This window comes from Lutra lutra, chromosome 17 (assembly GCF_902655055.1).
Source record: "Lutra lutra chromosome 17, mLutLut1.2, whole genome shotgun sequence".
Classification (NCBI taxonomy): domain Eukaryota; kingdom Metazoa; phylum Chordata; class Mammalia; order Carnivora; family Mustelidae; genus Lutra; species Lutra lutra.
In genome coordinates, this window is record NC_062294.1 from 30370693 (window position 1) to 30394216 (window position 23524).

At 45.2% G+C, this 23524-nt stretch overlaps 1 protein-coding gene across 1 annotated transcript in view; it reads right to left on the minus strand.

The window, feature by feature from the left end:
• CHD9 (chromodomain helicase DNA binding protein 9) overlaps window positions 1-286 on the minus strand; it is a 222631-nt gene extending 222345 nt beyond the window's left edge. Inside the window, exon 1 of the mRNA XM_047711790.1 lies at window positions 191-286. The gene's annotated coding sequence lies outside the window, so the exon portion shown is untranslated. The remainder of the gene's footprint in view (window positions 1-190) is intronic.
• Window positions 287-23524: the final 23238 nt, after the last annotated feature.

The window sequence follows — 23524 nt, forward strand, 5'->3', positions numbered from 1 at the left end:
GCTGTTCCGCTCTGCCCCTAGGCCTAGCTTAGAGACCGCGGGGCTCCGGGTCCCCTTAGGCAACGACACGTGTGGCCGCTCCGACTTCTCCGGTTCTGGGCGCGGACCGCGCGCGGGGCTCGGCGGCCGCCGCGCTGCCCACCCCGACCGTAGAGGCTCGAGGGAAACGCCCGAGGCTCAGGAATCCTACCTTGGCTGCCGGCGCTGCCCTCCAGTCCCCGGAATCCAGGGGCTCGGGTTCGCTCTGCCGCCCGGCTCCGCCGTGGCTTTCGCCCGCGCCCGAGCGGCGCCCACTAGAGCGCAGGCGCCACCTAGCGGGCGCGCGGAGGCGGCGCGGGGGCCGCGGCCCGGGGAGGTGGGAGCGAGCGCGGCCCGGGCGGAAATGCAGCCGGCCTGCCCACGTGGGCGGCGGTCAGGCTCGCCTGCGAGCCCCGCGCGCGCTGATCCCCGCCGCCCCCGGCCACCTTCCCTCCCCAGAGGGCGCTGGGACCCGAACTTGCTCAACTTCCTCGGGGGAGCACCGGCGGCCAGCCAGGCCCTGGCTCCTGGTCTGGGAGCCATCCTGGGATTTTTCCTGGCTGCACTCCGGGGGATCTTTCTTTTCAGCCAGCCGCTTTCAGATTACCCCAGTTTGGAGCAGCCTCTTTCTGAAACAATGTGGAAGCATCCGAAGATGCAAGGGACTGGGTTTCTCTCGAGCCCTGGGAGGCCTTTTCCCTCCCACCAACCTTTTCTTCTTCTTGCCATCCCGCCCGCCCACCTCTTTGCCCTCCTTCCTACCTTGTTCCCTTCAGTCTCTTTGGCGGAAGTTGATTGGACTCTCCTAGTCCGTGTCAGACCCTATGCGGAGCTGGGAGACACAATCAGGTCCCTTAGGAGCTGGCAAACCAGGTCATCTTTCTCGGCCAGCTGCCGATGGCTTTTTTTTTTTTTTTTTTTTTTTTCCGGTTGGGGCTTTCCTGGGGCTTTCGCAGGATTTCTAACCTCCCATGACTCCCTGACACTAAATGCCAGTACCACACCCCCCCCCCCCCCCCCCACTGGGCTGGGGAGTGGAGGGGGGCGTGGGGCGGTGGGGAGTGGGAGAGTGGAACCGCCCTAGGCTAAGAACCTGTTAGCTGATAATTAAGCAATGTCTAGGGCAGTCCCACTATCAGGCTTTTTGAGAGCGGTGGGTACCCTTAGCCACCTCCTTTTTCTGAGGCTTCCCGTATTTATTATTATTATTATTTTAATGAAAACATGCCAAAACAGGGTTACAAAGATGACGGACTATTTAAAGTATTTACATTTCATTTCTTTATTCCCTCAGCAAACGTTAACTGAGCACCTACCAGGAGTCAAACAGTTTTCTACAATGGAGGGATACAACAAAGGGCAAAACACGCCAAAATCTCTGTCCTCGTTGAATTCACATTGAATGTAACAAATGAACACTTTCAGCCCACACAAATATGCAGTGGAGCTCCTCACAGGGTAAGTACAGGATTTACCATACCAAAAAATCAGTGTCTGGGGCACCCAAGGCAGAGCGGCCTGGTGATGGATACAAGTGTTACAAGGTTGTATGGGAAATGCCTTCTTATCCTGGCTATTTCTCTGCACCCTGACATTTGGGGATAGCATCACCAGTGGAAAGATTAGAGATACTTTGTGAAAGAAAGTTCTGTGCCAACCCTCCCTCCCCGGACCTGCGTAAGGGTCTACTTTGTTTTTGACCTCTCTGTACTGGTAGAATGTGGTCCAAGTGACCTTCAAGGGCAGAGGAAGAGAGGAGGGGCTATCACCTGTGGGTACTGCCTGGAAGGGCAAGGGACAGGGTTAGTGTGTGCATGTGTGTGTGTGCGCGTGCGTGCACACACGTGTGTGACTGATAAGGCCGGGCCCCAGCTTACACATGGCAGGCTGGTGCTCTGGTGAAGGTGAATGGGTCAGAGAAGTGCTGACAGAGACACTTCCCACTCTTTCACTTTAAAGTGTCTCTGAGTCATTTCCAGATTGTTCTTGCCCCAGTCCTTGCAAGAGCTCCCTCCCCCTCACCCCACTATGCCCCAGAGCATGCCTGGGCAAAGTCCTAGATCACCACCTCTGGGATTCTGACGTCAGGTATCACCTGATGAGGTTAAAGGTTTTCCTAAGGACTTTCCCTCTGAGTCCTCTTGCTGGTTTTTTGTTTTGTTTTGTTTTTTTAATTTCACTAATCACAGTGTTTCAGAAACTGCAGTTATCAACAAGTCCATTTTCTCCGTGGGTTCTCCATCAGGGGACTCCTTGAGGGACAGCACAGTGTTTGACAGTAATCAGAAGTATTATTATTACTGGTGATGGCTTAGGCATTAAGAATTTCAGACTGATTATTGATTTGAAACCTCACATAATCCTCACATGATTTGAAACTTACTGATTTATTGATTTGATACATACTCCTGTGAAGTGGGCACTATTAGGTTTCCCATTTTACAGATGAAGAAACTGAGACTCATGATGTAATTTGTCCTTGGTGGAAGAGAGCCCATGGTGTGGCTGGGATTTCGGTTTGGCTTGCCCCACTGCACAATATTTACCTTAGGAGTACTTTGCTACTGTTTATTAAGCACCTACTTGGACACTGTTATATTTTTATTTTTTATTTTATTTTTTTTTAAAGATTTTTATTTATTTGACAGATCACAAGTAGGCAGAGAGGCAGGCAGAGAGAGAGAGGAGGAGGAGGCAGGCTCCCTGCTGAGCAGAGAGCCCGATGTGAGGCTCGATCCTAGGACCCTGGGATCATGACCTGAGCCGAAGGCAGAGGCTTTAACCACTGAGCCACCCAGGCGCCCCTGGACACTGTTTTAGATATGGGACAGGAGGGACAAAGGAGTCTCATTTTTAACCTCTTGTTCTCTTGCTCTGTCCATGCTTTCCCTCAAAGAGAGAATTTTGTATTTTTTTTTTAAATAATCTCATAGTTATAAGCTACAAGCTATTTTTATTAGGAATGGGCATATGTGCCTTCCAGAGTGATGTTCCATTAAAGAGAGTGAGAATCCAAAATGGAAGGACCCACACATTGCGGGGAGCGGGGCCATGGGCAGGGTGGCATCAAGACTCTGGCAAAGGAAGGGTAGAGAAGGAAGGAGGTAGGAATGCTAAAGAGACCAAGGCCACTTGGTCTTGGCAGCCTGGCCCCGTGGACTGAATGGCAATTTGACTTTGGGAGTGGGTCTATAATCAGCAGGAGTAAGTCTGGTCACTTTGTGGTTATGAATTGTACCTGCAAACCCTGCCAGATGTTATGAGGTACAATGGCAGAAAATATACATGCCATCTCATTGATTTCCCAAAGTCCAGGAAACTACGAGTCAGAGAATAAGGAACTAGCTGAAGGCCACACAGCATGTATACTATAGAGTTAGTATTCAATCCCAGGTTCCTTTCATGCTGAAACTGGTGCTTCTAACCATGACCATTGGCTGCCTTTCCATAACTGAATGCGAATTACTGAACTTCTCGGGAGGGATTTGCGTTTCTTCATTTTGGCTGTGATGTCCTTTCCCTCCTCTGCAGGCTCATATTCTGTTCATCCTTCTAGGTCTAGCTCAAGGAAGCCCTTCCCTATTCTCTCTTTCCAGTGTAAACTTTTCCCTGTATTAAAGTGCTTACCTCATAGTTTAATTCCCTGTGAAGATATTGTCTCCCCTAACAGATTTAGGGCCCCTAGAGAGCAACGGCCATGTGGTTCGTGCTGGAGTGCGTGTTTGCCTTTCCAAATCCGCTTGCTGTCATTCTCCATCCTGCTCTTAGTTCTGGGAAGCTGACCTAGATGGGCAGGACCAAATGCTTCTATGCCCACTGGCTTCAAATTGCGTTTGGCCAATGAGATCCCTGAGAGAGACCAGAGGGAGGGAGGAGAATAGGTTAGGGCCTTGTGTCCCCAGCTCTCTTTCTGTAGGGTGCCTTGGGCTGGCCACTCTCCTGACCTATAGCTGTAAGGTGATACTCTGCATTCAGCCCTCTCTGCCTCCATGTCCAGGCCTCATTAAGTGCCATTTACTAAGGTTCTAGAAGCTACACAACACCGAAAATGGAACTTTGTAGCATATATCTTGGTAAACAGCTGTTGAGCTCAATTAGGAGCAGGTGTATTTGTTTGTTTGCTTGAGGGACTAAGTGAGTGAGTGAGTGAGAAGCCCCAGAAAAAGGATTTAAATGATCTTGGGAACTAGGGCCAGATGGCAAAAAAAAAAAAAAGCCCCTAGGTTCCGGGCAAACAGTTTTTATTTATTTATTTTTCTTCAAATGGTCTTTAAAAAATTTTTTTTAAAAATCTTCCTTAGTATACAGTCAATTTGACTTCTTAAAAGGTTGGTCTATGAATCTATGAAGTTTAACACATGTACAGATTTGGGTAACTCCCACCACAATGAGAATACAGAACAGTTCCAGGGCCCCGGGTGGCTCACTCAGCTGGGTATCTGACTCTTGAACTCAGCTCAGGTCTTGATCTCTGTCAGGAGATCTTGGTCTTGAACTCAGGTGGTAAGTTCCGAGCCCCACGATGGGTTCCATTCATGCAGAAAAGAGAGAGAATACAGAACCATTCTACCACTCTCAAAACTCCCCCAAACCATCATTTTGTAGTGATACCACTGCTGTTTTCCATCCCTACATTTTTGTCTTTTTGAGAATATCATATAAAGGGAATCAAACAATAGGTGACTTTTTTTTTTTAAGATTATTTATTTATTTGACAAAGAGGGAGAGAGATCACAAGTAGGCAGAGAGGCACAGAGAGAGAGGGGGTGGGAAGCAGGCTTCCTGCTGAGCAGAGAGCCCGATGCGGGGCTCGATCCCAGGACCCTGAGACCATGACCTGAGCCGAAGGCAGAGGCTTAACCCGCTGAGCCACCCAGGCGCCCCAGTAGGTGACCTTTTAACACTGGCTTCTTTCCCTACGCATAATGTCTTTGAAATTCATTTAAACTATTATATGCAGAAATAGTTCATTCCTGTTTATGACCGAGTAGTATCCCATTGTATGAATGTTTGAATTTATTTATCCATTCATATTTGGGTTGTTTCCAGTTTGTGCTTATTAACAGAACTGCTCTCAATATCCATGTGTGTATTTTTTCGTGGTAACACTGTCCTCCTTTCCCTTGGACACTGTTATAGACTGTGTGTCCCCCATCTCTCAATTCATATATTGATGCCCCCCCAATCCCCAATGTGACTGCTTTGGAGATAGTGTTTTTATGGAAGTAATAAAGGTGAAATGAGGATGTAAGTATGGGGCCCAAATCTTAATGAATGTGTCCTTATAAGAAGAGAAAGGGACACTAGGACATTCTCTCTTTGTGAGCGCAGAGGATGCAAGGTGTGTGTGTGGGGGGGTAGGTTGGGGGTGTGTGGGTGGTGTCCTCTGAAAGCCAGGAAGAGATCTCTCACCAGAAGCCAAATTTGCCAGCATCTTGATCGTGGACATAGAGCCTCCAGAACTGTGAGAAAATGTCTATTGTTTAAGCTACCCTGTTTGTGGTCTTTTATTATGGCAGCTTGAGCAGATTAATACAACTAAATATTCTAAATATGGTAAGTGTACATTTAATTTCGTAAGATATGGCCGAACTGATTTCCCGAGCGCCTGGACCATTATGCATCCCCCCCCACCCCTCCCGTCTCACATGAGAGTTCTAGTCGCTCTGCAATCTTGTCAACATGAGGTACTGTCGGGAGTTGTCATTTGTGTTGATATTTTTTTATGTGTTAGGTTTTGTAGGTAGTAGTAGCCAAGGAAGCTATTTGAAGCTGAAAATATCTTGGAAGTATCTTTCTGAGGTCCTGTCCATCTTTGGGATTATCCATACCCCATTTCTCTTTTCTTATCTTTCTTTTGGCCTCATTCTATCCCAAGAGCAATGTCCCCTTCAGAGCCCCTAGTGATCTGGTACATTACAGTCCTCAGTAGAGGTGAACCCACATCTGAGAATGTTCCAGAAGAGGGTGGGTGTGTGCAGGGCCCTCTCAGGAGCCCTGTGCCTCATTCAAAGTTCTGTTGTCACCATCTTGAAATTTTTTTTTTAATATTCTATTTTTATTTATTTGTCAGAGAGAGAGAGAGAGCAAGCACGGGCAAGGGAGCAGAAGGCAGAGCAGGTAGAGGGAGAAGCAGGCTCCCTGCTGAGCAAGGAACCCAATGTGGGGCTCCATCCCAGGATCATGACCTGAGCTGAAGGCAGACGCTTGACCAACTGAGCCACCCGCCATCTTGAAATTCTTAATAATTTTTGAATACAGGTTCCACATTTTAATTTTGCACTGGATCTCCACAAATTATGTAGCCTATCCTGGGTGTAGGAGGTCACAGGCAGGGCAAGGCCTCTCACCAGGTCGTTTAGCAAAAGGCCATCCTCTTCTCCTACTGACCACATCTTTAACCTAACCCAAGCATGACCTGAGGGTTACACCTGGCCCCTGGGCCCTCGTGCTGAGCTGGGTTAAGCATGATTAATTCGGAGGCTTCACAAGAGGATTGTTGCCCTAGGATCCCAATATCCAAATGAGGATACTCATTGGATTTGCCTTAATTAGGGCCTCTTAACTGGAAGGCAAGTGGAAGCTCCTTCTTCCATCCTGACTCCCCCCAAAGTACTTTTGTACTTTGGCTTTTATATGGAGAGATAAATCAACAACATCATAATGTCTTCTAATTGTCTCTCCGCCAGCCCACTTGGCAAGAAGCTCATTCAAAGGAAGGTGATTTATGGGGAGTTTTACTACATTTAAGCAGATCACTGAATGCCCAGGTCCAGGAGGATGAATGGTTTCAACCAGAGGCACTAGGGGGCAAAGGGTGGGAGGGAGCAGGGAGTGGGGAGGTCACAGGCTTTGGACAGAACAACAAAAGGTGGCAGCCAAGCAAGTGTATGACCTCAGGCAACTGACCTAACCGCTCTGGCCTCAAGCATTTCAACTTTGAAGTGGAATTGATAATACTTCCCCTTTGGATTGTAAGGAATCAACAAGAAGGCTTCGACTTGTCTGAGGCTGGCATGCATCCGCTCGCTGCAGTAAGTGCACTGGGATGGATGTCCCTTTTGGCGGCTCTGCGCATGCCTGGGAAAGCATGAATTTTGTGCTTCTCTGAAAGGCCTCTCCACAGACCTGCTTGATCCTCTTTCCAGCTTCCTAGGAGCTGGGTGAGAATTATCAGGCTCCTTTTCTTTTACTTTAGATTTATTTATTTATTTGAGAGAGAGGAGAGCAAGTGCATGTGTGAGTGAGGAGAGGGGCAGAGGGAGAGGGAGAGAAAGAAGCTCAAGCAAGTTCCCTACTGAGCATGGAGCCTGACGTAGGGCTCGATCTCTGACCCTGAGATCATGACCTGAGCTGAAATCAAGACTCAGACGCTTTTCTGACTGAGCCACCCAGGTGCCCCTAATCAGGTTCCTTTTAGATTTAGGAAAAGGAAAGCCTGGTGATCAGAAAATAAACCAGAAGTAATAGAGAGCCCTGGGGTGGCTAACTTCAGTTCCGCACCCTGTGGGCTTCACTCAAGAAGCATTTACATCTGAAATCATTCACTCACAGCTTCAGAAACCTTTACCTGTGTGGTCCAGATTAAAAGAGCCATGACAGGGGCTCCTGGGTGGCTCAGTTCGTTAAGCATCTGCCTTCAGCTCAGGTCATGATCCTGGAGTTCCAGGACCGAGGACCGCATCAGGCTGCCTGTTCAGCAGGGAGTCTGCTTCTCCTTCTGACCCTCCACCCTCTCATCCTTGTTCTCTCTCAAATGAATACATAAAATATATATTTTTTAAGGTTTTATTTATTTGACAGACAGAGGTCACAAGTAGGCAGAGAGGTAGGCAGAGAGAGAGGAGGAAGCAGGCTCTCTGCCAAGCAGAGAGCCCGATGTGGGGCTCGATCCTAGGACCCTGAGATCATGACCTGAGCCAAAGGCAGAGGCTTTAACCCACTGAGCCACCCAGGCACCCCAATACATAAAATATTAAAAAAGAAAAAAAAAAAAGAGCAATGACAGGTTTACCAAACAGATGACCTCTAGGACGGTGTGTGAAGATGGCCTGATGGGGTCTTTCAAACAGATATGATTAGCACAGTGATGGAGGGACTGGAATCCAGACAAAATGGGTTCGAATCCCAGCTCTGGCTGTTAGTAACTGCCTTAAATAGATTACTTGCTATCTCCGTGTCTCAGTGGCTCCATCCCTTAAATGATGTTTGAGTAATATAATCTGCCTCGTCAGGTTGTTGTGGGGACTAAAGATAATAACTGTATGCTTTGCTTGGCGCAGGGTAGCATGCTAGGCTAGCTGGTTCTTTTCATGGCATGTTTGGGTAACCCCCGGAGTCCACGGTCTTCGGACTCCCTATTCTTCAACTCTGGGTGGAGTTGGCATTCTAAAGTAGGGGATGGTCTCCAAGCAGGGGGTCTGTGAGTCCTGGAACTGAACATGACCCTGGGACAGGGAAGGAGGCCACAGCTCTGTTGCCTAGTGACAGGGTCTTCTTTGTGTGGGGAGAGACAGGCTGCTGTTTACAGGTAACTAGGTGGGGGGTTATAATCTGTAAAGAAGTTAAAGGTTAAAGGAAGGGAATTCTTCCCGGGAGGTGAATGGGACCTGGTGCACTGATCCAGCTGGTTCAGAGGGACAGCCTCCTGGGCCCTGCCCACTTCCCCGATGGGGGTCTGGGGTTTATTACGCAGATTGGACTAGGCCTCTCCCCGTGACCATAGAAACCCAACCAGTTCTCTTGCAACAAAGCTCTGAGGAAGGGTTACTTAAGTCTGGAGCGGTGGGACGGGCCGCAGAACGCACCCTCCTCAGAACAGCCCAGAGCCCTGGGCCCTCTGCTCCCCAGGGACATGGGATGCCACATGAGCAAGAGCACCAAGGTGGTGGGGGAGTCCCAGAAGCCCGGAGAACAGCCTGAGGGAGAAGAGCCAAATCTGGAGGCAGGCACTGAGGCGGCAGATGGCAAAGACATCTCACTGAAGGATGGGGCCCCTGCGCCCAAGAGCTGAGCTGCTTTCCTCTGGAGTCGGTCCGGACCCTCGCTGCATTCCGGGAACCGCCTTTGGCCAAGGACGCCGGAGACAAGCCCAGTCCTGAGAACCTCCAAACCGAAGGAGGGAGATATCTCTGCTTTCAGCACGTACCCTCCCCAGGCTTTGCTCTTTGGAGCCGTGAGGAATCCTATTTCCCTGGGCTTCCGTGGAGAGGACAGAAGGAGCCTTCACCTGTTGTCGTGGGACATGAGGGCAGCTTCTGGAGATGGGCGAGCCCCATGGCGGACTGTTCTGGCTCCAGGGGAGAGCCGGGTGCTGCTGAGCTGTGACTGTCCAGGGACCCCCCCCCCCCCCCCGCCCCATCTGCCTCACCTTCTGACCTCCCCTAACGCCCACTGGGCCGTGCGGGGGTCGGTTTGCTCTCTTCCTCTCCTTTTTCCCAAGAGCTCGCCGAAGAGCCAACATCCCCAGCAGGGACATTTTCATTTGGCTCGCTCCACACTGTCGGTATGAATAATTTAATATTTAACTGGGAGAAATGTTAATGAATTATGGGAACAATCAGGATCAGGCTGTGATGGGAGCAAATGGAAGGCAAAGGGGCCTGGTCATCCCGGAAGGGGAGCCTTGGGCGCTAGTGGGAAGGAAGGCAGAGGGTGCCTGTTCTGGTTTTCTAGTCCTCCCCAAAAATGCCCCCTCTGCCGTTATCCCTGCGTCTCCTCATATCAAAAGTCTGTCAATTTGGACCCTCTGGCATCTGAGCTATCTGAATCCAGCCCTCAAAAATATTTCGCTGTTTACTAACATGCCTGTCAGCCTTTCTTCCTCACCCACCCTCCCCGCCACACCAACCCCGCGTGTGTTTTGTTTTTAATTCGAAAGCATTTAAATTTGAAATCAAATGGACATGTTTGCAAATACGTGATGACAGACACATCTGAAAGACAGGCCTGGGGATGTGCGAAGAGAGGGCCAGCCAGAAGGGGTGGGTGTAAGTCTGTGGGGAGAAGTGAGAAGAGAAGCTAGAGAGTCTTCTCTTTGTGCCAGGCATGACGCTGACGAGTTTACAGGGGTGGTTTATGGTAACTGGCGTGACTGCTCCCATTTTACAGATGAGGCCACTGAGGTACCTAGAGGTTAAGGCACTTGCTTGAACTTGGCTCTTCAGGACTGGGCAGAACCCAGAGCTGAAGCCAGGCTGTGTGGCTCCTGAATTCATGCTGTTCATCACTGCCGAGTCCTGTTTAAAGGGGAGGGTCTTTTCCTGGGAATGCACAGAAATCCAAGCCTGTGCTTAATGGGGACCCTTTCTCTTTCCTCATTCGGATGTAACCGCCTATGAAGAAGATGGCAACGGGTCCACTAGGGGTCCATGCCCTGCATATTCTGGGCGCCTTGAAGGATTTCTCTTTTCGCTTTGGTGGTGAGGGAAGGGGTGGGTGGGGAGGACGAGGGGGCCGGAAGGGTGAGGGGGGAACCAGGGGCAGAGACAGATCTGGAGCGTGAGCTCAGGCTCTTGGAAATGACCCTGCTTTTTGGCCACAGGAATGTCAGAAACGGAATGGGACTCTTTTGAGAAGACAAGACAACCAGGCTGGGGAGAAGGAAAAGAAGGAAGGACAAGAAGTAAAGCAATTCAGCCTGAAAATGGACTTCAGCCTGAAAAAGGTTCCTTTTGCTTCAGCAGCGGCTGTCATCTTCCAAAGACAGCGCGAGAGAGACGGGGCCTCGTCAGCTGGCCCAGGGCCCTGCTCCGTCCCTGGGGGTGGTAAACTTTGAGTGGGCCAGGAAACAGGCCTGGGCTTGCAGCTGGGGATCAGGAAGTTTGGGGCCTCTTTCTACAGCTTACTGGGGATAGGCCAACTCGGGGAACTGCTTTCAATTTTTTAATTTTTTTTTAGACAATTCTGTTTTTCGCCCTCCTCCCTCCGAATGGAAATTCACCCTTCAAAACAGGGCTTTGTGTGGGAAGAAGCTGCTCAGAGGGCACCCTCAGGACTCCTGGAAAAAGTTCTTAGCAGCTGGTGAGGCTTTGAGGCTGGGTGGTGCCTGTCTCACTGGTGACTGAGAGGCGGGACTCAAACTCTGCTTCTCACCAGATCAAACAAAGGAGGGAGGCTTCAGGTCCTTTGACAGACAGTGGTTTGTTCTGATTCCTCCTGGGATGGGGCAAAATGCTTGTTTCATTAAATTCAAGATCTCTGAGGGCTTTTAAAAACAAGATGCATTATCCGCCTTCAGCTGGACGGGCTTGCTGCGTTTTGCCAGGAAGTTCATCCTTAAAGGAAAAAAAAAAGGATCCAGTTTCTTTTTAAAGACATTTCAGTGATTCCATGGGGGCCCAGTACCACTCATCTGTCTCCCTCTGAGGCTTGAGTGCCTGCGGAAAGTGGTCAGAATTATGTGCACTCAAACATAACTTGAACCTTTTCAAAGACAGGTCTGCACAGACTGCTCATCACTTGAATGCCATGGCTCTGGGCCACTTCCCAAACAGCTGGAAGGGGAGGGGTTTGTTTTCTAGCCAACTTACCTATCTACATAGCCTTCCACCTATCCTTTCTTTCTTCCAGCCATCCAGGCATCTATCTATTTCTATCTATCCATCCATCCACCCAAACATCTGTCCATCCATCTCTCCCTTGGATTTTTCATCTATCCGAGGCAATAATTTTCCATTTCAAACCAAATTCACTTATTAAACAAATACTTAATTGCGTTTCTACTCTTCTCTATCACTTCTTTCTAGAACCTTTCTTTCTTTCTTTTTCACTCACTCACTCGCTCCGCAGTTACGGAGTAACTCCTCTGTGTTAATAAAAGGTTGAAGTGTGTCTTTCTGGAAGCACAGCCCAGAACAAGGGTGGTCCAGAGAAATCCTTCCAGCCCAGGGGAGGCCTGAGTTGAAGCTTCAGGACTAAGTAGGGATCAGCTAGGGAAAGAAGATGGGTGTTTCAGTATGACGGAGCTGCATGGGGTGTGTTGTGCAGTGTTACGGGAGCCTGACCAGCACGGCACGTAGTTAGGAAGGGGACACTTGGCAAGTAAAAAGGATCAGCTCGTGGAGGGCCTTGTATTTTATACCAAGAGGCTAAGAATTCATCCTAATACTGATGAGTATACGGATTTTCACTGAAGGACTTCAGGCAGAGGAAGAAACTAGAACATCAACTGCTAATGACTGCTTGGTATCCTGCCTTCTGGTAACAAGGCCCATCTTTTCCCCTGGCAGGACCCTTTTCTTTCCATTCTCAGTTTACATGATCCCATTCTCAGGCTCCATGCCGAGCACTGCTTGTACCTGGTCAAAGTGATTTGTTCAGAGGAGGTCATCTGGCTCAAACCAGTCCAGACTTTTTGTTGTGTAAGGCTCCATTTAGCCTGAGCGATGCCATCCGGGTAAACAGTGATTTTGTTGTTTATGCAGGAAAACTTAATCTGTCCCTCCCCCCCCCCCCAGGGTACTTACTTAAAAACAAGTCCTGGAAACCAGTCCCAGGTAACAAAGCCCAAATACAAGGGTGGGTCAGGCCAGGTGGAGGTATTCAATCAGTGGGGGCGCATACTGTCTCCCTAGCTACCAAGGAGTATGGGCCCGGCCCTTTGGGTGCCTTTTGGGTGCCAATTCTGACCAAGGTGATAGGCTAGTTCAAATATCTACTATAGGGTAAATTGTAATTCAATTGGTCACTTACGTGTGACCTAGCATGACTGTGTAGCTTTCTCTGTGTTACAATCTCGTTGGCCACCTGTGCGTGGCCAGGCGCAACCATATGGCCTTTGCCCTTAAAAGCTAGTCTGTAAGGCAGAGAGAGGTCGCCTCTATGCAAGAGATGGCCCTGGCCGTCAGTTTGATTCTCGACGCTTGGCGCAAAATAAAGCTTTGATTGACCTTCGCTTTGTACCAGTCTCACTCCTTTGACCATGGGACCCAACAGTTGAAGCCATTAGCAAAGAAGTATCCACTTTCTTTTGGGGTTAATAACATTGTAGGATTTAAGTCTGGAATCTCTTAGTGGCACTCCCCACTGGGGAAATCCTTGAGAATGAAACCATAGAAGAGATTGGGGCTGAGAGAAGTGGAGACCCTATTCCTGATGAACTTGTTTGGGCAACTGGATCCAGCCACGATAGAAGCTAATACTATCCTTGGACGGTTAACACAAGCGAATAGATTTTCACTTCTTTTTTTTTCTTGCTGAGAGTGGTTTAAATTTGGTTTCTGTCATTTTCAAAGAGTTCTGAGTACATCAGATCAACTCAGATTTGTATTTTAGGGGGAGTAACTGGGTAGCTATTTCAAAGATGGAGGTGAGAGGGATAAAACTAGAAGCAAGAATACCAATTAGAAGACAAATGCCCAAATTAAGAAAGCCATATTAGGTAGTTATTGCAAAACAGCCAGCCACGAAATCTCAGCAGCACACAAGCATAGATTTTCTTTCTCTCTCTCTCTCTTTTTAAAAGATTTTATTTATTTATTTGAGGATGAGAGAGAGAGAGAGAGAATGAACAGGGAGGAAGACAGAGGGAGAAGTGGGCTCCCTCCTCAGAGGGAGCCCGATAAGGGACTTCATCTTAGGACCCTGAGATCATGACCTGAGCAGAAGGCAGACACTTAATTGATGGAACCCCCTGCCCCCGCAAACGCCCTGACTTTCTGGTCTTGATCACATGTCTGTGGGTCACTGAGGCTCAGGGAATCAGACTACCTGAGAGTGGTCACATGACAAGTAGCAACAGCACAAGAGACTGAGTCCAAGGAAGTATCCTTTTGCATGGAGGGTAGGGGAGTGAATATTTGTCAGTGATAATCTACTAGGACACAAAATGAATAGAGTGAAAAGGACAGATTCCAGAAATATTTAGGGGGTAAAGTGAACCAGTTTTGGTGACTGATTTTTCATCGGGGTTGAGTGAGAGATGGGAATCAAAGGTTTCTGCTGGGCTGATGAGCTGATGATGGTGCCACAGTATGAGAAAGGGACTCCAGGAAGACGGTTAGGTCTAGAGGGAGGGGGAGGAGTTGAGTGTCGGTAGGGTTGAGCTAGAGATGCTCATATGACAAAAATAATAACTTGGTGACTGATTTAACTAGACTTATCATGGTGATCCTTTTGTGATATATACACATATTGAATCATTATGTTGTACACCTGAGACTGAAAGAATGTTATATGTCAATTATATCTAAATTTAAAAAATAGCAAACATTTCTATCACTCTTACTCTGTCTGGGCATGTTCCAAATGCTTCATATGTAGGTCTCATCCAGTCCTCACAGCCACCCTATCCTCACTATACAGATTAAAGCAGCGAAGTAAATCATTTACCCCAGGTCTTTTAGCTAGCAAGGACAACGCTAAAAATGGCTGGTTGGCTAGTGGTTAAGAATGGAGAATTTTTTGGTGAGTTATGGGAACACTCGTGGACACCCCAGAGTTGGTATAACAATTGTTTTGAAGTGGAAATGTTTGAGGGCTTCCAGGGTGGCTCCGTTGATTAAGTTTCCTACTCTCGATTTTGGCTCAGGTGGCGATCTCTTGGATGGTGAGATCAAGTCCAAGGGAGGGCCTGCCAATCAGCGGGGAGTCTGCTTGAGATTCTCTCCTCTGCCCCTCCCCTGACTTAAATGAATAATTAAATCTTCAAAGAAAATTTAAAAGTGAAAATGTTTGAACACAGAGATGCAGACAGAAATCTTTTTTATTTTTTTAATGTAATCTCTACACCCAATGTGGTGCTTGAACCCACAACCCCAAGATCAAGAGTCCCATGCTTCACTGACTAATTTCCACCTGTGAAGTTCTTCTTCTTCTTTTTTTTTAAAGATTTTATTTATTTATTTGATAGAAAGACACAGTGAGAGAGGGAACACAAGCAGGGGGAGTGGGAGAGGGAGAAGCAGGCTTATGCTGAGCAGAGAGTCCCATACGGAGCTCCATCCCAGGACCCCAGGATCACGACCTGAACCAAAGGCAGATGCCTAGTGACTGAGCCACCCAGACGCCCCCACCTATGAAGTTCTTATCTGAACTTCCCTTATCACTTAAAGTAGAACCTCCTGAAAATACAACTGCTATTAATTTCCCTTCTAGGGAGTTTCCTGGAAATTCATTTGCCAAGAAGGTAGACTGCCCATTTCCATTGGCATCAAAGAGCCCAGCAGAGACTTCCTCACTCTCCCACTGAAGCCCTAAAAACCTCCTTTTCTTTAACTGGTATACATATACCTTTCCTTTGGGCAACTCCGTGAGTTGTTCATTACTTGGAGCTCTCCTGCATGCACATGTGAAAATAAATCTTTTCTTCTATTAATCTGTATTATTTTTGTTAAAATTTGCAGGCCTCCAACCACTGGACCCAAGTTGGGACTGGTAAAGTTTTCCTCTCAACAGAGTCATCAGAACACTTTCAGTTGAAGTCTGGGAGTAGATTAACTTCCTGTACATTCTCCCTCCACACATATACCCTGAGGGGGAGGAGCCGCCCAGAGCAGAAGAGCACATGTCAAGGGAAGATCTCTGGAAAAAACAACATTTAAAGGGTGGTGTGCTGGAAAAGCCACAAAGAAACAGAAGAGAGCGGAAGGTAACAATCAACGCTGTCATGTGTAGAGCCCTCACCAAGTGCTGGGCATGGTGCTCAAAGACTTTACAAAAATTATTTAATTTGCTCCTCATAATAGCTCCATAAGGCAGGTAAAATTCACACATTATGGGTGAGATACACATTTATGAAGGGTGGGTGAATTGCCCAAAACCACACAGCTAATTAGTCTCAGGGTAAGGATTGGAACCCTAGAGGCAATGTTTTAACCATGGTGGCAATGGTCTGAACAGGGTCCTCCCAAAATTCATGTCCACCTGAAACTTGGAATGTAATCTTATCTGGAAATAAGAGTTGAAGATATAATCAAGTTAAGATGAGGTCATACTGAATTAGAGTGGGCCCTATATCCAATGACCGCTGTCTTTAAAAGAGAAAGGAGAGAAAGATTTGGATACAGAGACATGGGGGAAGAAGACCATGTGAAGATAGAGGTAGAGGTTGGAGCCAACAAATCACAAGCCAAAGAACTGGAGGCACCAGAAACTGGAAGAAGCTAGAAGGATTTTTTCCTAGAGCCTTCAGGGGGAATATAGCCCTGCTATCACCTTACTTTGGACTTGTAGCCTCCAGAATGAACTTCTGTGGTTTTAAGCCACCCAGTTTATGATACTTTGTTATGGCAGCCCTAGCAAAGTATTACAACCACTGTGCTATATCACTGGCTTTCTTAGAGTAGAAGACTCTAAAGAGAGTGATGTCAGTGAATTCCAGGAGGAGAGATGGAATGTCAGGGTTGGGGAAGGGTAGAACCTGCCCCTTTAGAGGTGTGTGTCTGACTCACATTTAGGTTTCTCTACGGTACGTATGCCCCCTCTCTTGATTTGCAGAGGCTTTCTTCCTATTCCTCTCATTAAAGAAAAAATTACTCGTGATGTTTGTTAAAGGTGGTAAGACAGATGCACTCAGGGGGACTACTAAAATGGGGTTTTGTAGTCGGAGAGAGAGATCAGGTTCAACTCTGACTACACCAAGGGCAAGTGGAAATTTATTGCCAAATAGCAAGGTAAGGGTTAGTGGGTGGAAATAAGAGGAAACATCAAGGCTGGGGGCATTCTTGCTTGACCGAATTAATAAGATTCTTGCTGAAGGCAGACAAGGGTTTTAAGAGCGGGGGTCATTTGATCAGATAGCAAGAGTGGGGGGATTTTTACTGAACTGACCCAACAAGATTCTTGCTAAAACTGGACTAAGTGGCCAGGGAAGCCACCAATACCAGAGCTTGAGAGCTTGGAGGAGTCTGACTAGGTAGGTCAAGGAGAGAGTGTTTTTGTCACTCTCCACACCATGGCTGTCACTAGCCCCTGATTATGAAGAGAATGTTTCATGTTTATGCCTTCAACTTATCTCAAGATCGTTATTCCTTAGGGAGAGACTTAAGTCAGGTTTCTTCTGTTGTGTGGGGCTTGTGGTTGGGCTGGTGGGTGGGAGGGGTTAGAGGATAATTAGAAAAGGTTCTTCCCATAAAAGGGTAATTCCAGCGGGTCCTTTCAGAATCTATGGCCAGCTGTTTCCTCCCAGAGAAGTTGCCTGTGTTGTCCCATCCCTGGCACCTTTTGAAAGAGAGAAGAGCAACTTTGACTGTGTCCAGGGATTGGCTAACTTGCATCAAGGAGCAGCAAATGGGGGCACCTGGGTGGCTCAGTCGTTAAGCATCTGCCTTTGGCTTGGGTCATGATCCCAGAATTCTGGGATGGAGCCCCACTTTGGGCTCCCTGCTCCGTGGGAAGCCTGCTTCTCCCTCTCCCACTCCCCCTGCTTGTGTTCCCTCTCTCACTATCTCTCTCTGTCATATAAATAAATAAAATCCTAAAAAAAAAAAAAAAAGGAGCAGCAATAGAGCATCAAAACAGAGATGTTGAAAAAAGATTAAAAAATAATTAGCTAAAAATCTCAAACAACTTCCTAACACTTTTTTTCCTCCCTCTAAATCTTTTTGGAAAGTCTGCCTGTCCCCTCCTCTTCCTAATGCCCCACAGCACGCCCCCAAAACATGAGAAAACACCCTCATTATGCTAATGAAAATACTGAGATTCTCTATTATTACATGAACTTATTTTTTTCTGATGAAAAACAATATAAACTTCCAGTTTCCAGTTCCACATGTAAAGAGCTTGGAAGTCGCCACTCTGTCTTAACAAGTAAAAAACTAAATAGACTGAAAAATCAACAACACTTTGGATCCACAAGGGGAGGACACAGCGCAAGCTGCAGCTGCGAAGACTGGAGAGACAGGTTTATGCAGGGAGTACCAGCTTACCTGGAAGAGAAACATGTGGGTAGAAGCTGCCTTGGAAACCAGTGAAGGGGAAGGCAAACCTGTACTTGTAATCGATGAGTTGCTGGAGCCTCAATGTGGACAGGTCTGAGAGTTAAAAACTCGAGAGGAAGCCAGTTATGGGCGGGTCCTCCTGCGTTCATGAGTTTTACCTCTAAGAACTCAACTAGGTAAATATCAGAGAAAAATCCCCTCATGCTTCCTGGAGGGGGTGGGGGAAAGGGATCATTGTGAAATATGCCAGAATACTGTGTTAACAAGGTCTATCCTCATAGGAAACTGATTAACCAGAGCTTAACTTGCTGGGATATTATCAGATCCTAACTGACCTGGGGAAGGGAAATACTCAATGCCAGTTAGTTGTAGTCCTCCCCTTGGGAGAAGAGATGATTACATTCCAGTCCAGGGGTGCCTGGGTAGCTCAGTCAGTTAGGCATGTGCCTTCGGCTGAGGTCATGATCCTGCAGTCCTGGGATCAAGCTCCCTGTTCAGTGGGGAGCCTGCTTCTCCAACTCTGCCTCTCCCCCCGCTGGTGTGCTCGCTCTCTCTCTCAAAAAAATAAATAAAATCTTAAAAAAAAAATTATGCTCCAGCCCACTCTAGCCATCCTGTCCCACTCAAGGGGGAAGGAAAAAAGACTGAGAAGCACTTGTGAAGTTCAGTTTGATGGCACAGGGTCACTACAAGACTGAGACCTAATGCTTACTTTGGCAGCACACATACTAAGACAGAGATGTAATCATAGGACTATAAATGTTTCCCCTCTTCCCACACCTTACCACTACATTACTAAAAACCTATTTACAACAATTCCTTTTATCCAGTACATCATGTCTAGTTTTATATATATGTATATATATAAAACTATTAAAACATACTAAAAGAAAAAAAAAACCCACACAATTTGGAGAGATAGAGCAAACATCAGAACCAGACATGGCAGGGACATTGGAATTAGCAGACTGGGAATTTATTTTTATTTTTATTTTTTTATATATTTTTTATTTGACAGAGATCACAAGTAGGCAGAGAGGCAGGCAGAGAGAGAGAGGAAGGGAAGCAGGCTCCCTGCTGAGCAGAGAGCCTGATGTGGGGCTTGATCCCAGGACCCTGGGATCATGACCTGAGCCAAAGGCAGAGGCTTTAACCCACTGAGCCACCCAGGCACCCCCAGACTGGGAATTTAAAACAACTATGATCAAAATGTTAAGAGCTCTAGTGGATAAAATAGATAGGATGCAAGAACAGATGGACAGTGTAAGCAGAGGGATGGAAATCCCAAGAAAGAACCCCACCCCGCAAAATGCTAGAGATAAAAAACATCGAAACATAAATGAAAACTGCCTTTGATAGGCTTATTACTACATGAGATATGGCTGGAAGAAATAATCTCTGAGCTTGAGGATGTAGCAGTAGATCTTGAAAACTAAAATGCAAAGAGGAAAAAGACTAAAAAAAAAAAAAAAAAAGCGAATATCCAAAGACCGTGGATAACTACAAAAGGTATAACATACACATAATGGGGGGCGCCTGGGTGGCTCAGTGGGTTAAAGCCTCTGCCTTCGGCTCAGGTCATGATCCCAGAGTCCTGGGATCGAGCCCCGTATCAGGCTCTCTGCTCGGCAGGGAGCCTGCTTCCTCCTCTCTCTCTGCCTGCCTCTGCCTACTTGTGATATCTCTCTCTGTCAAATAAGTAAAAAAAAAAGTTTTTTTTTTTTTAAACATACACATAATGGGAATGCCAGGAGAAAAAAGAGAAAAAGGAACAGAAGAAATATTTGAAACAGTAATGCTGAGAATGTCCCCAAATAAACATCAGACACCAAACCACAGATCCAGAAATCTCAGAGAACACCAAGTAGCATAAATGTCAAAACAAACTACACCAGGGCCTATCATTTTCAAACTACAGAAAATCAAAGATAAAGAAAAAATCCTGAAAGAAGACAGAGGAAAAAAATCGTACCTATAGAGGAACAAAGATAAGAATTACATCTGTGTTCTCCCCAGAAGCCACACAAACCAGGAGTGGAGTGAATATTTAACGTGTTGAGAGAAAAAAGTGATCAACCAAAGATTCTGTACCCTGTGAAATTATCCTTCAAAAGTGAAGGAAAAATAAAGACTTTCAGACAATCTAAAATTGAGGTAATTTGTTGCCAGTGGCACTGGGTTGCTAGAAGTATTAAGTTCTTTTAGAGAGAAAGAAAATGATATAAATCAGATACTTGGGTCTACACAAAGAAAGGGAGAGGATTGAAAGATTAAGTAATGGTAAAATAAAAACTTTTATTTATCTTATTCTTAGTTGATCTAACATATAACAATTTGTTCAAAATAATTATAATAATAATGTACTCAATTATGTATGCTTGTGTATGTTTCATGTTTATAAATATATATGCTTATATATGTGGTTATTTTATATAAGTGAAATAAATGATAGCAATGGTACAGAGAATGGGAGGTAAGAATTAGGATTATTTTGTTATTATAAGGTACACACACTACTTATGATATGGTATAGTGTGTGTGTGTGTCTTTTAAAGATTTTATTGATTTATTTGACAGAGAGGCAGGCAGAGAGAGAAAGAGAGAGAGAGAGGAGAGAGGGAAGCAGGCTCCCTGCTGAGCAGAGAGCCCAATTTGGGACTCGATCCCAGGACCTTGGGATCATGACCTGAGCTGAAGGCAGAGGCTTTAAACCACTGAGCCACCCAGGCGCCCCATGTGTGTGTGTTTTAAAGACTAGTCAAGTGCAGTAGTGAGAAGAGGGAAAGAGTAGAACAATGACTACAATCTGTAACTGACTGCAAACAATTCGATTAAAATAACTCACTGTCTTCAGACTAGCCTGGTCTTATTTGAAAGTGGACTTCAGTTAGTTGTAAATGTATATTGCAAACTCTAGGCAACAAAGAAAAAATGATAAAAAGAAGTATAACTCATGTACTAAGAAAGGGGAGAAAATAGAATCATATAAGATGCTCAGTTAAAACCACAGAAAGGAAAAAAACACCCACAGAAAGGCAGAAAAAGAGTGGAAGACAAAAATAAGTACAAAGGGCAAGAGAAAACAGAAGCAAATACAGTAGATATTCACCCAAGTATATTAGTATCATCTTGAAGGTCAATAGTCTGAATGCACCAATTAAAAGACAGAGATTAGGGGCGCCTGGGTGGCTCAGTGGTTAAAGCCTCTGCCTTCGGCTCGGGTCATGATCCTAGGGTCCTGGGATCAAGCCTTGAGTCGGGCTCTCTGCTCAGCGGGGAGCCTGCCTCCTCCTCCTCTCTCTCTCTCTGCCTGCCTCTCTGCCTACTTGTGATCTGTCTGTCAAATAAATAAAAATCTTAAAAAAAAAAAAAAGACAGAGATTAGCACAGTGGATCATAAAACAAGACCTAACTATTGTCTATAAGAAACACATTTTAAATATAAAGATACATATAGATTAAAAGTAAATGAAGAAATTATGCTAACACTAACTAAAGGAATGAAAGAGTAGCTATAATGATTTCAGACAGAGCAGACTTCAAAGCAGAGAAAGTTAACAGGGATAAAGAAGGGCATTACATAATAATAAAGGCATCTGTTCTCCAAAAAGATATAACAGTTTTTAATGTGTATGTGCCTAACAATAGAGCATCACACTACATGAGGCAAAAATGGATAGAACTTTGAGGAGAAATGGATGAAATCCACTATCCTAGTTGGAGATACCAACACCATTCTATCAGAAATGGGTAGATCCAGCAAGCAGAAAATTACTAAGGATATTGTTGACGTCAACAGTGTCATTAATCAGCTAGATATGATGGACATCTATAGACTACTTCATCCAAGAACAGCAGAATACATACTCTTCTCATTGCACATGGAAAAAATCACTGAGAGAGACTACATTCTGAGCCATAAGACACACCTTAATAAATTTAAAAGAATATAAATAATAAAATATCTATTTTTAGACCATAATGGAATTATACTAGAAATCAATAACAGAAAGGTAACTGGAACATCCCAAAATACATGGAGAGTTAATAGCACAATCCTAAATAAGAAATGGGTCAAAGAAGAATTCTGAAAAGAAATTTTAAAATATTTTGAACAAAATGAAAATGAAAACACAACTTATACAATTTGTGGGCTGTAGCAAAGGTGGCACTTGAAAAATTTATAACAATGAAAACATGTATTCGAAAAGAAGTCTAAAATCAGTAATCTAATTTTCTACTTTAACAAAGTAGAAAAAAGAATAACAAATAAAATCCATAGGAAACGGAAGGAAAGAAATAATGAAAATTAGAGATGAAATTGAAAACAGGAAATCAATAGAGAAAAATATAAAACTAAAAGCTAGTGTTTAAAAAGGTCAGTAAAATCAATAAAGCCTGCAGCCAGGCTAACCAACAACAAAAAAGAGAAAGGGCACAAATGACTAATAATCAGAAATGAAAAAGCAGATATCACTACAGATCCTGTGGACATTAAAAGGATAATAAAAGACTGCTATGAAAAACTCTATTCCCACAAATTTGGTAACCGAGGTGAAAGTGACCAATTTCATGAAAGACACAATCTGCCGAAACTCACACAGGAAGATATAAATGATCAGAATAGATGATCTATCCTTTTGCCTATTTCATTATCAGGAATTGATGATTACATAAACAGATAATATCTATTAAAAATTGAATCAATAATTAATAGCCTTCCAAAACAGAAAACACCAGACCCAATGGGTTCAATGGTTGATTCTATCAAACATTTAAGAAAGAAATGATACCAATTCTCTACAATCTCTTTCAGAGGATAGAAGCAGAGAGAATACTTCCTAAGTTATTCTATTGGACAGCATTACCCTAATACCAAAACAAGAAAAAGACATAAGAAAATTGGAGAACAATATGTCCGTGAACATGGACAAAAATCCTCAAAAAATATTAGCAACTCTAACAAATTATACACCATGACCAGGGGTATTATCCCAGTTATGCAGGGATGGTTCAATATTAAAAAACCAATTAGTGTAATCCATTATATCAACAATCTAAAAAAGAAAAATCACAATTAGTGTAATCCATTATATCAACAATCTAAAAAAGAAAAATCACATAATGATGATATCATTAGATGCAAGAAAAGGATTTGATAAAATCTAGTATTCAGTCAGTGAACTCAGAATAAAGGGGAATGTCCTTATCTTGATATAGAATATGTACAAACTCCACATTTAGCATTATACTTAATTGTGAGAATCTTGAAGTTTTCCCACTAAGGTCAGGTATAAGGCAAGTATATCTCCTCTTACTATTCCTTTTCAACATTGTAATGGAAGTCCTGGTTAATGAGATATGATAAAAATAGAATAAGAGGGACGCCTGGGTGGCTCAGTTGGTTAAGCAGCTGCCTTCGGCTCAGGTCATGATCCCAGCGTCCTGGGATCGAGTCCCACATCGGGCTCCTTGCTTGGCAGCGAGCCTGCTTCTCCCTCTGCCTCTGCCTGCCACTCTGTCAGCCTGTGCTCACTCTCGCTTCTCTCTCTATGACAAATAAATAAATAAAATCTTTAAAAAAAAAATAGAATAAGAGAAGGAAATAAAGATATACAGACTGAAAA